The 19,161-nt window shown below is 40.2% G+C and overlaps 1 protein-coding gene across 3 annotated transcripts in view; it reads right to left on the reverse strand.

Annotated features, from left to right (window-relative positions):
* The window catches only part of MFSD6 (major facilitator superfamily domain containing 6), an 84,553-nt gene extending 65,935 nt beyond the window's left edge, over positions 1–18,618 (reverse strand). For 2 of the 3 annotated variants that reach the window (XM_017500689.2, XM_037728552.1), the window contains exon 1: positions 18,487–18,618. The gene's annotated coding sequence lies outside the window, so the exon portion shown is untranslated. Of the gene's footprint in view, positions 1–17,946; positions 18,083–18,486 lie in introns of those variants that run through there. The other variant, XM_017500690.2, reaches the window with a different exon arrangement.
* Positions 18,619–19,161: the final 543 nt, after the last annotated feature.

Below are 19,161 nucleotides of genomic sequence, written 5' to 3' on the forward strand. Positions count from 1 at the left end.
CACCTACAGAAACCCGTGGTAACACTGCACTTAATGGTGAAAGACTGAAGGCTTTTTCTCTAAGATAGGGAACAAGGCAAGACTGTCTGCTCTCATCACTCTTATGCAACACAGTGCTAGAAGTTCTTACCAGAGCAATAGGAAATAAAAGAAAACAAAAGACACATACATAAAAAACAAAGAAGTAAACTGTCCCCTTTTGCAGTTGACATGGCTAGGTAGAAAATCCCAAGAAACCTACAAATAAACTTCTAGAACTAATAAGTGAGTTCAGCAAGTTCACAGGATACAAGATAAACATACAACAATCAATTGTATTTCTATATGCTAGCAATGAACACATGGACACCAAAATTATACTATCATTTACAACTGCTTAAGAAAGAAATACTTTGGTATAAATTAACAAAATGTATACAAGACCTTATGCTTAAAACCATAAAATGCTGATGAAAGAAATCAAAGAGATAACTAAATGGATTCATGTTTATGAATTTCAATTCTCCTCAAATTGATATACAGGTTTAACACTATTCTTATCAAAATCTCAGCAACATATTTTTATAGATATAGACAAGATTATTTTTAAATTTATACAGAAAAGGAAAGAAATGAATAGCTAAAGCAGTTTTGAAAAAGATTATATAGCTATGCATTAAGGCCATGACACATTAGCAGGACACACAGATCAGCATAACAGAATAGAGAACCCAGAACAAATCCACACAACTATGCCCAACTGTTTTTTAACAAAGATGCAAAAACAATTCAATGGAGGAAAGGTAACCTTTCAACAAACTGTGCTGAGGTAATTAGACAACCATGGGCAAAAAATGAACCTCAGCCTGTCTTACACCTTGTACAAATATTAACTAAAAATGGATCATTAGCTACACAATTTGAAACTATAAAACTTTCAGAGAAAAAAAAGAGGAAAACCTTTAGCCTTTAGTGCTAGGTAGAGTTTTTAGACTTGACACTAATAACAGCATCCATAAAAGGAAAAACTGATGTTAGACTTCATTAGCCTTTAAAACTTTTGCTCAAAAAAAGACCCTGTGAAGAGGATGAAAACACAAGCTACAGATTGTGAGAAAATACTAGGAAACCACTTCAGCACAGGATTAGTTTCTAGAATATATAAAGAATTCTTCAAACTCAACAAACAATCCAATTAGAAAATGGACAAAAGACATGAAGAGGATAGACAGGATATACAGATGCACAGATACAAATGAAAAGATGTTCAACATCATTAATAATTAGGGAAATGTAAATTAAAACCATGATGCTATATCACTACACATCTATAAGAGTGGGTAAAATAAAAATAGTGACAACACTAAATTCTGATAAGGAGGCTCAACTACCAAATTACTCATACACTGTGGGTGGGCATGTAAAACGTTACACCACTCTAGAAAAGCAGTTTAGCAGTTTCTTATAAAACTAAATATGTGATTACCATACAACCCAGTAATTACACTTCTGGGAATTTATTCCAGATAAATGAAAGCTTATTTTCACACAGAAACCTCTATATAAATGTTTACCGCAGCTTTCTTCATAATAGCCAAAAAGTGGAGACAACCCAAAAGCCCGTCAATGGATGGAAGGATTAAACAAATTGTATTACAGCTTTACTATGGGATATTATGCAGTAATAAAAAGGAACAAATAATGGATACATGCAATAACCTGGATAAATTTCCAGATAATTATAAAGAATGAAAAAATCCTATCTCAAAACATTACATACTGTATGATTCTATTCATACAACATTCTTGAAATGACAAAATCATTGAAATAGAGACAGGTGATTGGCAGGAATTCACAAGAGAGTGGGGACAGAAGGGAAGTAAAGGTGGCTATACAAGGGCAACACAAGGGATCTTGGTGGTCACAAAAAGAAATGTTCCGTATCTTGACCGCCTCAATGTCAATCGTGCTATTGTGCTATAGTTTTGCAAGATGTTATCACTGGGGAAAAGTGAGAGGGTGCAGGATACATGGGACGTTGCTCTATTATTTCTAACAACTACATGTGAATCCAGAATTATCCCGAAATAAAGTTTAATTGAAAGAAGTTAGGATAGGGGTTATCCTTAAGGGAGACAGTGACTAGAAGGAATTTTGGGGTGTTCATATTTTCTGATTTGGAGCTTTATTTCATAATGTGTTCACTTTGAAAAACCTCACCGAAGTATAGTATTCTACAATACCAAAAGAACTTAACTCAACATGAAGAAAAAAAAGATGAAAATAGGAGAAAAAAAAAGACAAATATAGAATCTCCCAGGAAGTCACATATCTAGAAAATAATAACTCCAAGAAGGAAAAACAGAAAAAAAAATTAAGGGGAGCAAATTTTAAGATTTCAAGAAAATGCCTCAGAACTGAAAGATAAGTGTTGTCTGAGTGAAATGACCCACCTAGTACCTAACACAATGGATAAAATTAGACACAAGCCAAAGCATATCACCAAAATGTCAGAACACTGGGACAAACAAATTACCTCACAAACTTTCAGAGAATAAAATATTGCACATAATGAGGATCAGGAATAAGAATGGCTTCAGACATCTCAACAGCAACATCACAATCCATAGGGAGCCAAATTATTACTTGAATTTATGGGTGAAATAAAGATATTTCACATATGCAATTTCATTTCTCACAAAATGTATCTCTTATGTACCCTTTCTCAGGTTGTGTTCCACCAGACCAAAAGGATAAATCAAGCAAAAGTAAGACATGGGATACAGGAAATAAGAGATCTAACATGGGAGAGAAGCAATAGGAATACAGGGATGATACAACTGGAGATCCCGGGATGAAGCTTTGTGCCAGACACAAAGGGCAACCAGTTCAGTGGGAACAGGGCTGAAGGCTTCAGGAGACACTGTCAGAAAAACGACACTGTAGAATACCAATATACCTGAATCTCCTAAGAGGAAATTTAGATGGCTGGTGAAACAATCAGGGATGAATAACTGATAAATACGGAGAAAGTTAAAGAAACAGAACACTACAAGAAAACAGTTACATAGAAAAAGAAAAAAACAATTATAGTTTACCACGTCTCTGTTTGATTACACAGTCATCCTAATGCAAACATGAATACTGAACTAACCAAAACTGCCTTATAGCTACATTGAGAAGTTAGAGAAATGAGAAAGTAGGGCAGGTTTAGAGTCAGCAGCAGGAAAGAGAGTTAACGTGGTTTCTTCCATAGTGGGAAGACACTAGATAATGTCTACATTTAAAAGTCAAGAAATATAGATACAAGAATTTTATTTAAAGACATACAGGTGATAATCCTACTACTTTGGCAGACCAAGGCAAGAGGATCAGTTGAGGTCAGGAGTTCAAGACCAGTCTGGGCAACATAGCGAGATCCCATCTCTAAAAAAACTTTTTTGGCCAGGTGCGGTGGCTCACTTCCATAATCCCAGCACTTTGGGAGGCTGAGGCAGGCAGATCACGAGGTCAGGAGATCGAGACCATCCTGGCTAACACAGTAAAACCCCATCTTTACTGAAAATACAAAAAACTAGTCGGGTATGGTGGCACACGCCTGTAGTCCCAGCTACTCCAGGGGCTGAGGCAGAAGAATCACTTGAACCCAGGAGGCAGAGGCTGCAGTGAGCCAAGATGGTGCCATTGCACTCCAGCCTAGTGACAAAGCAAGACTCCATCTCAAAAAAAGAAAAAATTAAGTTAGCTGGGTATGGTGGTGGTGCATGCTTGTAGTCCTGGCTTCTTAAGAGGCTGAGATGCCCAGAACACAGTGAGCTATGATCATACCACTGCACCTAGCCAGGGTGACAGGGCAAGACTCTGTCTCAAATAAATAAATAGTTAGGTGAATATCAAAATAATTGCAGAAAAAGTAGTTGCCTCTGGGAGGAGAAATAAAAAGAATACAGAAGTCTGTTTTTTGTTTTGGTTTGTTACAAACCTTATAAACATGTTCATTTTTATAATTTCATAGATGTATAACTCTCATTTTAAAAATAAAAACTAAAAAAGAAATATGCAGTCATAATGAGTTTTGTCTTTACAAAAGCCATTAAAGCCAACTACTAAGACCCTTCTATCACTGACTAAACATTTTTCAGAGCTGCATAGAATGTCTGACTGCATGAATTCTAATCAGAGGCTTTAGAGTGGCTTTTAATTAATTATCCTACATAAACCATCCTCTGAATCTTCACCAAGTAGATCAGAGAAGGCCACAAAGTCCTCTTAAACAGGCATAATTTCCTGAATTGTCCAAGTGATGATGAAGAACTGATACCCATATGCTAATTAAAAACTGGAAATCTCTTACATTAAGATATTGATTTAAACCTTGATGAGTGACTTTCTCCCAAAATATTCTTTCTGCTCCACCTTATGCAAATGAGTTTTGAGTATCATAAGGTCACACAAGGTTTCTCTGGTTACATAAGTCCAGATGCTAAATAGCTCTCGAAGTATCAACAAATGCAAAGTTGTTACAGAAATGTTCCTGTAACATGACATTCAGTATCTCATATATAAATGTCATATTCAGTAACTGTTATATGAATTTAAAATCTCAAAATACAAACAGTTTAAATTCAGGACATTAATTTTTTTTTAATAAATATTTTCAGGTCATATTTAGATTTTAGTGAAAAGGAACCAAAACATGGAGAAATCACATTATAAGCACAGTTATGAAATAAAGCATAATAAATAAAGTGTAATCACAAGATCACAGACAAAAAGAAACAAACCAAAAACCAGTATATCCCAATGCAGGGCATCTTTGGCTGAAGCGGATATTTAACTTGTCATAAGGAGTGACAGAACGAGTACAAAGAGCAGTAAAATATTTACATGCTGGATGAGACAATCTTTTTATAAAGTAAAAGGTGATTTTGTTTATTGAGAGGCTGATATGGGCTGAATGTCTGCAACCCCTCCAAAATTAGTAAGTGATGGTATTTGGAGGTAGCCCTTTTTGGAAGTAATTAGTTTGAAAAGAGGTCATGAGATAGGACCTTTCTGATGGCATTAATGCCTCCCCCCCTTTTTAATTGTACTTCAGGATCTGGGGTACATGTGCAGATTATTGCAGGATTGTTGCATAGGAACATACATGGCAATGTGGTTTGCTGCCTCCATCCCCCTGTCACCTATATCTGGGATTTCTCTCCATGTTATCCCTCTCCAACCTCCCCACCCCCTGCTGTCCCTCCCCTAGCCTCCCCGCCACCACTGCCAACAGACCCCAGTGTGTGATATTCCCTTCCCTGTGTCCATGTGTTCTCATTGTTCAACACCCGCCTATGAGTGAGAGCATGCGGTGTTTGCAGGCAGCTCTCTCTCTCTCCCCACATAGCGAGAAGGCGGCTGCCTGGTAGCTAGGAAGAGGGCCCTTACCAGGAACAGAGTCTACTTGCACCTTGATGTTGGACTTCTCAGTCTCCAGAACTGTGAGAAATAAACTGTGGTTCAAGCCACCCTGTCTATATATGGTATTTTGTTATAGCAGCCTGAGCAAACTAAGACAATGGACAATCAACGTAAGTCAATTCAGTTAATATTTTGTTTTTAATGTCTGAGTCTTAAAGCTTTTTTTAAAAAAAGAAACTTGAAAAAACAGAGTTAAGAAGACATTCCAAATTATACACAAAATTAACTTTATGATCTTCTTTGGGAAATATTCTCTACTGCAGGTTTGCAGTTAATCCTAATCGGTAAGGAAGGCTTTGTTTATTTGTTAGGAAAGCAGAAGTCTTCTCACCTAGCACACTCTAATGATAGTAATCAATACCACTATTGTGAAAATACAACACAGACTTCTAAAACCTGGAAAGCTATCCTAGCAGTACCTACACTGAGTCATTCAAATAGCAGGTATTTCTGTATTACTGATGAGAGGCAATGAAATCATTCTTGTTAAAACTGACAGTTTTTTTATTACGTGTTTAAATTAAAACTGCTCAAACATATATCAAGTTATCGACAAATATATGAAAGTATAAAAACGATTCAACTTTTGAATAAAGAAACCCTAAGATCAAATATATTATTTGGAATAATAATTGCCAAAGGTTAGGTTTACAAGCAAGATGATAATGTGTGCTATGTAAAATAGCAGTAATATAACAGAGATAAAGAAGAAACAATCCCTGGATACCACAGAAGGGACATGCTTCCTTGTGCAATGACCATCATAACTCAGCGTTGCCTAGTGACAAGGGCTGAAGCCGCAAAGCAGGGAAATGGCCTTCTCAAACCCTTGCAGCTAGCCCTGTCTCATCAACTGTTACTGACCGACATTCTCAAAGCCTTTGCAAAACGTGAGTCTCAGAGCTGGACTCTATTGCTGTAATTGTGACCAATATAGACAAAGGGAAACCACTGTAAATGAACATTAGAATCTAGGTATTCACACACCACACTCAAACATTCAGTTCAATCCCCAGCTGCTTCCAGGATAGAGCTTTTTCCAGAGACACAGTGTGCAAGATCAATTCCCACAGACCTTTTTCTTTTTTCCACCAGGATTGCTTTAGCATCTGCTAAACATTTAGCCAATGTCATGAAAAAATATATAAGGTTAGTTTTATAATAGTCACACAGGCTACAAGGGCACTGATGTGTGCAAAGATGAATGACTATTTTGGAATCTTCCTCTTCCTTTCAGGGTATTTTGACATGGTTCCTTAATGGCAAAGCAAAATGATAAAAGAGACAAAACTGGTCTGAGTCCTGTCAGCTCAGTTTCCAGCTTGAGCCCTCCAGGCATTCGGCACTGCCCATGGGCTCCCCAGAGCTGCGGCCAGCAGCATTCCACAGGGATTGAAACTCTCCTCCCAGAAACTAGCACCTACCACCCTTGTCATTTTCTTTTAAAGACAGGGTCTCCTTCTGTCACCCAGGCGGGAATGCAGTGGCACAATCATAGCTCACCCAGCCTTGACCTCCTGGGCTCAAGTGATCCTCCTACCTCAGCCTCTCAAGTAGCTGGGATTACAGGCACACACCACCACACTCAGCTATTCTTTTTAGTTATTTGTAAAGACAGGGTCTCACTATGTTGCCCAGGCTAGTCCTGAACTCCTGGGCTCAAGTGATCCATTTGCCTCAGCCTCCCTAAGTGCTGGAATTACAGGCATTGGCCACTGTGCCCGGCCGCTCTTATCATTCTTGGTGAGCCTTTCCCAGATTCCTAGTAAAACCTGACTGTTAGATCACCGGCAAGCTGATCCACAATGTCAGCTACCCCGTCTTGACAACATCTTTGCACTTTAACAGGGATTCAGTGGGCTACCAACTACAACACAACAATACTTAAGTAACACTTGCTATGGACCTAACGTATATTAACTCATTTAATCCTCATAACAGTTCTCTGGGATAGAAATGATTACTTTCCCAGTTTTACAGATGAGGAATGAGTAACAGTGCTGCTCTTAGCAGGTACTGCCCCTCAATGCACGGTGAGGTCTTAGGCCTCAAAGACTTGCTTTATCATTGACAAGATGAGCCTAAAACACATCTCTCTCTCACACACACACACTAAACAGTTAAATGAAAGAATTAAATAAGTTAGAAAAATAATAAAAGAAAAGCCACATAGCATTATATAATTTATTAACCAAAAGATGTTAGGGACAATAGGCATGCTTCTAGAGTTCCAAGTAAAGTGCCCATACTTCAGACAGGGCTTGTCAAGAAAATGAGGGGCTTAAATTGAACCTTGAAAGATGGGCAGGATTCACTTAGGCAAAGATGAGTGGGGAAACTATTCCAGGTTAGCGGAAAGAAAAGGCAGCAGAGGATCCACAAACGGTTTATTCCACGGCTAAAAGGCATAGGAGGCCACCAGACAGCAATAGATGACACAGGGCCTTGAATACCAGGCTGAGGAATGATAGAACACAAAATACAATGGAATTATACTGAAAAAGAAGACATTCATTTGAACAATCACAGAAACCCTACAGCTATAGATAGATCAAGCACCCACTAGTAGGTGGAACACATGCTGTGGGCCACACAGTCCCTGTTATGACACCCAGAGGCAAGAATAAGACGGGCATACACACAATCACAACACCCTATGCTAAACGTTCAAACAGGAGCAAGCACAGGTGATGTACACAGAGGGTCTCTGGGGTGGGGCCCTGAGCCAATCTTAAAGGATGAGTAGAAGTAACACAGAAGAGAGCGGGTCTGATCTAGGAGGGCCTGAATAACACAAGGAGCTACTGAGTAGTGGATGAGTGCCTGGCGGAGACTAGAATCCTAGCTTTGTCACTGACTAGCTTTTTGGCCTTGGAATATTCTTAATCTCCTCAGCTACAAAAGAGGAAGATAATAACACTTTTCCGTTAGGGTAGCTGTGAGGATGCAGGAATGTAATGCACGTTGAATTCAGCCACAGTGCCTGACAGGTACTACGAACTTGCAGGTATTATTTATTTTGAGAGCAACTGGGGAACCCCCAAAAGGAGTTAAGCAGAAGAGTAGAATGGCCACATATAGTATTTTACAAACATCATTATATTGGACTGCACTCTGGGAAATATATTAGGGTTTTGCTACTGCAACCTTGCTAAGTATTTCTTAATATTTGAACTTTTATTTTGGTGTACTGATCTTATCACTAATGATCCAGTACTGAAGTCCCGTGATAATATCATTTCAGAACAAACAGCACCTTATGAATTCATTATATCTAATGGAATCTTTCATAACATGTGGAAATAGAATACACTTGAAACATTTTCCTGACTCCTTCCTCTACTTCTAAAGATAGTTCTCACACTTGCGCTACTATAGGATTTATAGGAAATTTTATTGCTATCTTTTTACAGATATCTCCTGTCTGCCCAACAAGACTATACTTCTCGAGCGAGGAATCTAGTACATAACATGCTGTCCTTTACTCCTGTAAGCTCTCAATACTGTTTATTTTTGACAGGCACCTGATGATAATATACATATTTTATTAAGGTTTAATGTGATCAGAAATTAATTTTAGGAAGTAGAGTTAAAAGAAGTCCCAGTTGTGTCCCACTGGCTTTGATAAATCAGTACCTCTTTAAGCCTCCTTCTCCATACAGACTTAAGTCAATTAACTCCCAGAAGGGTTCTAGAGCTTAAATGAAACAAAGTATGAGAAAGCATTCTGTTAATCTAAAAGCAACATATGAACATTTGGTGTTGGTGGTAGTTGTAGTTGTATTCCAGATATTTCTTTAAAATTCTGGGTCTTATTTTGCAATTATGCCAAAAGCACTTTTCCCAGAATTATTTGGCACCACTCTTGAACTAGGCTAGCATTTTATCCATCTGTGCTCATGAATTTATGTTCATGTCTGTTTTCATGTCTACAGCCTGATTGGGGGCTATGAAGCACTGGTTCACTGGAGAACACACTATTGTATTATGGACTGTAATAATAATTCAGTATCTTCAGGCAAGAAATAACTATTCACTTAAAATAAAAGCTTCTACAGAAACATTTTACTTATATTTATAACATCATAAATCTGAAAAAAGGACCTGAAATCCTCTATAACATTTCCTTTCAACCTGCTAACAGGGTGAAAAAGGAACAAATTATTTTGAACTCTTAAGGGTTGGAGGAAATAGCTTATAACCATAAAGGTGGCTTTAGTAATAAAGACCAACTAGATTTTCACTTTCCCTTTGTGGAAGAATATAATCAAATGTCAATTAAAAATTTATAATTTAGGTTCCTCAGACCTTATCAGCCATCATGAAGCAGATTCCTATTTATTAGTTTTAGACTCCTGATTAAATATTGTGCCAACATAGCATAATTTATAATATAAATCTGAATCAGGCTCCAGAATCTCATTTCCTTCTACCTTCCAAATAAGCTTCCTGTCTTAGAACAAGCCCAGCAGGAGGAACAAGAAACACTTCACATTACAGAGTGAAAAAAACATTTTTGTTTTTCAGAATAGATATTTATATCTTGTTTCTCAAAAAAAAAATTCCACCATTGTCCAAGATACAAATTGAGATTAATTGAATTTGCTGCTGGTACTCTGCACATATTTGTTAAGAAGGAATACAATGTAGGGATTTAAGGGGAGGTCACAGAAGCTTTATGATGGTAACGTATATTCATCTCTTTCTAAATAAATATCAATAGCCAGGTGGGGCAACAAAATTTTGTTCAGGGTAACCAAACTAATGAAAAGGCAAGATTTCCAACATTCACTGTATTTCAATTGCTGAAACTTAAAACCATTTGCCTATTGAAATATTATTACAAACAGCAGGAGTACCCAAGTTAACTGAACTAACAGTGCTAAGAAACTGAGGGTCACAGAGTGCACACTTTTCTATTTTTGAGAGAGTCTTGCTCTATCGCCCAGGCTGGAGTGCCGTGGCAAGATCTCCACTCACTGCAACCTCACACCGTACATGCTTTTTAAAGGGAAATTCTTCCTACTTTTCAGTCTGGGATGCCAGCAACACATCTCACCAAGTCACCCCCACCCAGAGCTTCAGGACCCTATTTGCTCCGCTCCCCTACAGCAGTGAGCCACAGCAGTGTGCCTGGGATCCCTAGCCATTGGCTTCCTCCAGGGCAATGGTTCCAACGTGTTAAGAACCATGGAGTTATTGCCAGGGGTCTCTAACAGCCCTAACTATATGTCACACTTAAACATATACATTGCACTGATTTTCAAAGGTACATTGATGCTACCATCATACATTTATTTCTCTAATAAATGTTAATGGAATTCTTATTAGCTTTCTGTCATGATGCATTTTCTCAGATAGGGCTCCCAAAAGCACAGCTATGACATGCAGGAGCCTGGGAAAGCTGTAACATTAAAATGGTGTCTTCAGACTCCTTATAAGTGACAGGATAGGTAAAACGTTAGGAGAAGAGAGGAAAGAGAAAGGCCCAAACCTGATCAGCACCATCACAGGCCACGGCAAGTCAGCACTTACCATTTGAAAGCTGTCTCCACATCAAATTATTTACTATTTCAATGAACAAGATTTGTTTCTTTGCTAGGAAACTAACTCGGAAAATCTGGTTTCTTATCTTTTCATAGCACAAAACAAAGGATTTTTAAAAGCTTAGTTACCGAAAGCAGTTATTTAATGTTTTACAGAAAGATTTTCCTCAAAAATTATAGCTTCTCATGCTTTAGAAGCAATTTAGATAGAATGCACACTTTTTTAAAAGAAAAATTACAATTCAATTTGAATGGTTGTTTTGTTTTTATACCTAGTTATGTAAATCCCTCTTTTATAAACAAATGCACAATACTTTCAGAAAAGAACTGACTCAGGTAAATATAATTAGTATAGGATTATGAGTCCAAGATCTAAAAATGCTAGGAACACAGAAAGATAAGACTGGAAGAATAAGAACTATAATGAGAGACAAAAGCACAACTCTGGGTATTAGTAATACAACACTAGGTTGCAGTTCTAGCATATGCATTATATTAATACCATATTTATAATAGGTCCTTGATAAATGCTTATTCAAGATTGCTGTTATCACTTGGCTATTCCAACACTATTAGACACTGGGGGAGCTAAGAAGGTTAAAGAAAGCACAATCTAGACATAAGACAAGGTAGTTTAAACAGAAATGTGTGGGTGCTTCTTTCTCAGACTTTTTATTAGTTTACAATCGAGACCAGAATATAGGTCTCAACGTTTATACATTTTCCTATAGCCCCGGACTATTACTATTTTTACTTACATCCCCTAAATGCACCACAGTCTAAAAGAATAATTGATATCCTTAGCACATTCCTATATATATAATGTAAAATTGTTTTATTTTGCTGTTGGGGTTCTGATAACTTGAGAAATATCATAAGCTATCACTTCTAATGATATAATTACTTTCAGAAAAAAAGGTTTATTACTTAGCCTGTAAAAGAAAAAAGTGGCTGAGCACAGTGGCTCACATCTGTAATCCTAGCACTTCGGGAGACCTAGCGGGGAGGATCACTTGAAGCCGGAGTTCAAGACCAGCATGGGCAACAAAGCAAGATCCCCTCATTACAATTTTTTTTTTAATGAGTCAGGCTTGGTGAGTCACATCTGTAGTTCAAGCTACTCAGGAGGCTCAAGTGATTCTCGAGCCCAGAAGTTCAAGTCTACAGTGAACTAGGATTACATCGCTGAACTCCAGCCTTGGTAACTGAGAGAGACCTTGTCTGTAAAAATAAATAAATAAAAATATAAAAGATACTTTAACAAACTTAACATACCAATAACTTTTCAAATGAAAATATTCAGTGCTGGTGAGTATGCAAATTGGCAGGCACTGTCATTTACTAAGAGTAGAAATATAAACTTTCTGAAAAGCAAAGACTTAAATGCAAAGATTTTGATTGCAATAGTTTTCACAATAATCACAACTGAAACAAAGTAAGTGATCAATAATAAGGACAGTTAAATAAGTTAGGTGAAAACAGGTAAATAAGTTATGGAGAAAAATAAAATCTTATAGCCACATGATGGAAAAATAGAACTTAACTACCTGGGAAAATGCATCATATTAAATGAAAGAGCAGGGCACAAACCTCTAGATATAGTAATAGTTTATATTTATAAATCTATATAGTTCAAATAAAATATATTTTAGGAAAAGACCCGATGAAAATGACATCAAAATGTTATCAGGGATTATCTCTGAGTAGTAAAATTAGGACTTATTTAATTTTTTTCTTATACTTGACTGGATTTTAAATTATTATTTATTGCTTTAAAAATACATACCTTACAAGGAATTACTTTAAATATAAAACATTTGAGTGACAATTTGGATGTCCTTGATCCCGAAGTTCCTGAAAGATCACAGGGAGTTACTAAACTGAGGTCTGATCATGCATCTAATGCCTTATGCTTCCCGGTGTACACAATTGAAAGGGCCTGTCACAAGGACTGTGAGACACTCTTAAAAGATATTACACACCTTTAACAGGGAGCCTCATTACACAGAAAATAAAATTGAAGCATGTTTACTCATTCAAAAGAATAATAAAGTCTTTTATTTAATCTCCCTTATAAATGTGAATTGGGGCATATTTGTTCACTAGTTAAACACAATTGCACAGGCATGATTGTGAAATAGAATTTTAAAAGGCACTCCATAATAGCTAAAGAAGCTTGCCTTTGCTGGATTGGAGCATGTTCATCCAGAACACAGCACTTCTTCTTTTTTAAGTTCCAGGATACACGTGCAGGACACGCAGGTTTGTCACATAGGTAAGGGTGTGCCATGGTGGATTGCTGCACTTATCAACCCATCACCTAGGTATTAAGCCCCATATGCATTAGTTATTTATTGTGATGCTCTCCCTCCCCCTGCCCCCACCCCCACCCCGACAGGCCCCAGGAACACAGCACTTCTTAAAAGTCACAGGCAGCATGCATGTCACTTTGTATAATTCTGCTTTATGTGTTTGGTGTGGTGGCTTCTTCCTTTGTTCTACATGACAGAAACCTTAAGGCCAAGTATGTTCTACCTTAACTTTGTCCCTAAAAGTGCCCTGAACAGTTAAAAATTCCCAGCATGACTCATAGGGACCCACTCCTGCCACTGCTCCAGTGCTCAGGATTTCTCCCAGAATCCTGCGCCCTTCCTGCCATGTCTCTCCTTTTCACCCCACAGTGCAGCCAGGCTCATGGGACACTGGTTTATTGGAGCTCACAGACAGCAGGCCCCATGCAGAGTGGAGTGCACCTGATGGTGGAGGAAGGTCTCTCTACATCACCCCACACAGACTGCTAACTACCAGTCCATGCTTGTCACTCACTTTCCTTTGGCATGGTTAACCCACACATCAGGCTTGTCCAGGCAGCTCCAGTTCCTCCTTTTTATCCTCCTCAAAGCCACACACCAGAGCTCCCTCTGCCCACTGCTGATTCATAGTGTCTCTGCCTTTTCCTCTCTTTCCCCATCCCACTCTTGGTCTCAGACCAAAATGCTTCCAAACATTTCCTCAGAGTTATTCAGAGTTGGACTTTCCTGTTTTGTACTTGCCAAATGTTTCCTGAATTGGTCTCCCATTCTAAAACATGCCCCACGACGAATGTCAAAGAAAGATGTCTCTGCCCTCCTTAATTCAATCCTTTTCCACATCTCTTGAACATGGTTTTTTTAAGGGCCTGAATTTCTTCCCACCTTTGTCCCACTCTCCCATTCTATCCTGCCCCTCGCATCCTAAAATATAGCAGGAACACCAGATCATAAGGTAATACAGAACTCTCACTCAGATCTCTTCAACACAATCAACACCTGGCTCATTCAGATGTACATCATTCTGGATCAGGCAGATAGAGGCTACTTTGAGTAAATACAACATTGGGATGTTGTTTTTGTTGGTGCTGAGGTAGAGGTGGGGGTTTGGGAGGGTGTGCTCTTTTTAAAGCCATAATGTAGCAACCAGTATCTATAGCAGGCATATGTTAATGTGTAGGCTTAAGGTTTAGGGGTTCCATATTTGTAATTACTTATCATTTGTTTGGCTTTTTTGTTTTGGCCTCTGCACCAACAAATCAAACATTGCTTGTCTGAACAAATGATTCTGGTCGTTTCCAAACATGGCCCAGCCAACTTGAGAAAATGCCATTTTACAAAAACAGTAAATAAATATCATCCAAATGTGGGCAATCAAAAACAGCTACAAAGCAAATGTTACTGAATCCAACAGTGGGGCTAAGTACTGGATAACGTATCATTCAGAATTTAGGAAAACAAATCAGGCTGACACAAGCCCCTCCCTTCCCCAAAATGCCAGTAGAGTAAATGGCCACAGATAGCTAATACTGGATAATTAAACATGGAGGAATTGTAAACTCAAATGGAATATTCTTGGTGGAGGCATTAAGATGTTTTCATTGCCCCACCCAGAATTCACATCAGATGTGTTTGTTTGCTTTCCCCAGGAATCAAAAATGCTGTGCGCCCAGGGAAATGCTATGTTAGTTGGGTTTGAGGAAGAAATTTTACCCAAACTGGCCTTGTGCTAGGGCAGGATTTTGCACTTGATTTCTGCCTTTGAAGACGACCTATTGAACAAACTTTCCTAAATTGAAATAATGAGATTTCCTTCTGCCTAAAACATAATTAGAACCTAAAATGAAATGTTGGATAATACCTAAAATTGTGAGAACACCTCTTCCATAAAATACTTTCACAATTCCCTCTTTCTCAAGATTAACTACTACCACAGTGATAACCAAGTTTAAGCATATGTTTTCTTGATTCTGAAAAGCCTGAATGCATTATGGCTCTGGATTTCTAAGTCTGGGCAGGGAAATGTATTAGTTTTTAAGGATTCTACGCAATGATTTTAGTTAATTTTACATAGAATTGGATAGAACTATGGGACTGTATTTAACAAGTATATATGCATCAGATTAAATTAACTTGGCGATAACTTACTGTTCCTAAATTGTTACTAAATATAGTTACACCTAAAGTCATCCAGAATGCCATAATTTCATGAGATGACACAGCAGATAAATTGGTTTCTCCAACTCCTACCTTCTACCAGATTGTTCCGTACAGAACAAAGACAGCCACCACCAGCAAGACCAGGAAGAAAGAAATTAACCAAGTTTAAGCCCCCAATCAAGCAGATAAATTGTGTATGCTCCAAAGCATTCTTATTGAGGAGGAAAACTGAGGAGTTGTAGAATATGCTACAGTTACTGTTAGAAAAGGTAAAAGCCAGTCACCTGAGACTCTTTACCCTTTGCCCCCCAACACCTTCAGTTCCCAGCATACCACCTTCACTTTGATCTCTTGAGTCTCATTTCACTTCCCTAACATTAGATTTTAGGCATATTCAATTTTGTCTTACTTTGGACTCTTATAAAGTGAATTAATTCAAGTCTTCTTTTGTTTTCCTTTCTAGTTTATATAATAAAAGAACACATGCTTGTTCCAAAAACAAAATTTTAAGCCCAAACATAACTTTATATGGGAAAAAGTAAAAACATCCTCTTTTCTCCATCTTGTCTCACTTCCTTAAAACAGCCACTGTCAACAGTTTGCGGACAAAAAGGTATATGTGTGGCTGTACACAGTTTTCAACAAATGTATATAAATTTCTTCTGAAGCTTGTTTTTTTTTCATTTAATATACAGCATCTTGATTTTTCAGTCAATGTACAAAATAGCTAGCAGAAACACGTTTATTGCATTTCTTCCTTTTCCTACAATGAGATTGCCAAATTAAGATTTACTGTCACAAGAAGCATAACAAAAAAGCCTGTCAACCTAATACTACATTTATCTTTGGTTATATTTGTTTTTATATTGCCTTCAATCTAAAACTGGTGAGGACAAATGGGTAAACATAGACACATTCATATACATAGGTAATAAATACAGAAAGTATCCTACATGGCTAAATGTTAATGTAAGTAATACATGTACGCTGAAATGAAGTTAATTTTCAAGGGCAAGAAGCTAAGGAAGGCATCTGTGTAGGTAGAGAGACTTAATGGGTTCTGATTAGGGAGGGACCATGTGGAAATTTCCTGGGCTTTGGAGCCAGAAACATGAGGTCAAATCTAACTCTATTTTTTACTGATTATGTGGTTTGTGTGAGTTGCTTAAAACCCTTCTGAGCTTCCTTTTTTTTGTGATGCACAGAACTAGGGGAAAGACCTATTTTACAGAGATTTAGATATTAAATGTTTGAGATGGTGTCTTGAACATAGGAAATTCTCAAAAAAATGCCTTAATACTGTTAATAATCCAGACACTATATATATATGTAATGGAATTGGTTACCCAATACCCACAGCACCAAATATCTGAACTCTGCTTTTTGTTTGTCTTTGTGTTTTAGTTTGCCTTCATGCTTTTGTATTTATTTGTATAGACACGGAAAATGCCTTAGAAATAAACTGCTGTAAACACGAAAGACACACAAAGGCTTAGCTTTAATGCATTATTGAAGTGATGCACTCTCCTCCTATTTCCCCAGAGCATCCTGCACTAAGGTCATTAACAATGTCCCAACCTTCCCCTAAGCAATCCTAAATTTTACCTACACCTTGTGATAAATACAAGCCTCTGACTACCACTAAATAACTGACAATGTCCTCCACCTCTGCTAATGACCAGCAGCTTGACCTGTCAAAACCCAAGCTTCCCAAAGAGGGGAATCCTCTCCTCTCCTTGAACTTAACAAGGCTAAAACAGATATGTACAGTTTTAGCTGGCTGGTGCCCACGTCTTGGGGAAAGGACCTACCAGGTACACATCTTCTTTTATTATATATTTTAGTAAACTGTATGTCCACCCACCCTTCACATTCATCTATACTGAAGAGGTTAGATTTCCACAAAAATCATGGACTTCTAGACGGATTAGGGGAAATTTTGGCCACTTTACTATCCAATCATCCTCTTTCGCATGTGAAAAAACTGGGGCTCAGGAAGATGTGACATGCCCAAGGACACCCAGCTATTTAGACACCAATTGGGATTAGAACCTCAACTCTTTAAGCCTTCTGCACACTAATAAGCAAGGTATTATACATTCCAGTATTCTGTGAGGTGCTTATTTAATCTTTTTTTGGATGAAAAGAAATGTCGGTGTCGGTGGTCGCGAATGTGTGTGGGAGAAGCAAAATGTACTGTGTGCCGGCCCGAAGGGCAATTAACCCACCTGTCTGTCCATGTTGGGATGGGATTAATGAGGGGGAAAGTTGCGTTTGTAATTTTCCACCATCTTATCTAAATTTGCAGGAAAATTGCTCTATGGGCAGTAAATAGCACTCAGGAAGACTAGCAGCTCCCAGTAGTATCTCAAAAGGGCTCCAGAGACACGTTAGACCAATTTGAAGTAAAGCACGAGGTGGGAATGTCTGCTAGGATGGTGGCAGGCAGGGGAGAAGATTTTTTTTTTTTCCCGTATTTATTCACCTGGAAGGGCAGACGTTGTCAATTTCCTCCTCCTGCCACACAAGTGGCCACGTCCTTGTCACCAGGGCTGCGCGGAGGTTCTCACCTCCCACCTTCTTCCAGGTATGTTTATGGCAAGGGTCGGGCTGGGCCGAGGAGGGCCCGGGCATCGGCGTCCACCCCCGTCTCCACCCGCGGCAGCAGCTGTGGGCGCCAGGCGAGGGCTCCCTGGGCAGCGCCTTTGTTTTCCCGACTCCAATTACGTTTGCGGAAGTGCTGCCAGCGCCGGGCGCGAAGGGGGCGCAGGCGGCAGCCTCCCCCAGCACCCCACAAAGATGACACCCGACTCGGAAGCCGGGGGAGGGAGGCAGCGGCGGGTGAGCCAGGCCGAGAGCTGAGACGGCGGCGCACGCTCGGATGCCGGCCTCGGACCCTAAGCCCCTTTCCGGCAGCAGGTGTGCGCGGCGGAGGGTCTCCCCGCCCTCCGGCTGGGCCCGTCCCAGGCGCGGAAGACCAGGGCGGGGCTGCGGGCCCCTTCCCCGCACGCCGGGCCCGACTCACCTGCTGCGGCGACGGCAGCGCTCAGCTGCGCGGGGCGCGGGGAGCCCTGTTCCCGGAGCGCGGGGCGGCGGCTCGGGGCCCCGGGGCGGCGCGCACCATCGCGGGCGGCTGGCTCGCTCCTCCGGAGCTGCGGCTGGCGGGGCGGGGCGCGGCGAGGGATGCGGACCGGGTGGGGCCGCGGAGGACGGAGGCGGAGGGCCGAGCGCTCCCCCAGGCGCGACCTTCTCTCACGCTGCGGCTCCTCCTCCCCGGCCGGGCCCTCACTGCCGCCGCCGCTCACGACCGGCTGGACCCGTTCAGGGCCGGGCGCCGAGGACCGGCCGCCAGGTGCAGCGCTCCGCCTCCTGCGGCGGCGGCGGATGCGTCGACCGCCCGCTCCCGGTCTCCCGCCCGCCCCGGCGGCCCCGAGGGCCCCCTGAACCCAGCCGGGCTGGGGGACCGCGCTGAGGAGGGGAAAGCACTGGGGGAGGCTCCATCCCTTCCCCCTCCCCTCCACACTCCACGCGGCTCCCGCTGAGCCCCCAGGCAATGCGTGCGGGCGGGGAAAGGTGGGGAAAATGTACCAACAGCCCTTATTCCGTGAGCGCCTTTTAAGTGGCACACACAGGCTAACGCGGTCAGTGCGTTATCTCCGCGTCTCTGTCCCTGGTTGACTCGGGAAGGAGGAGCCGGCGG

Source organism: Cebus imitator, unplaced genomic scaffold (genome assembly GCF_001604975.1).
Source record: "Cebus imitator isolate Cc_AM_T3 unplaced genomic scaffold, Cebus_imitator-1.0 Scaffold268, whole genome shotgun sequence".
Lineage (NCBI taxonomy): Eukaryota > Metazoa > Chordata > Mammalia > Primates > Cebidae > Cebus > Cebus imitator.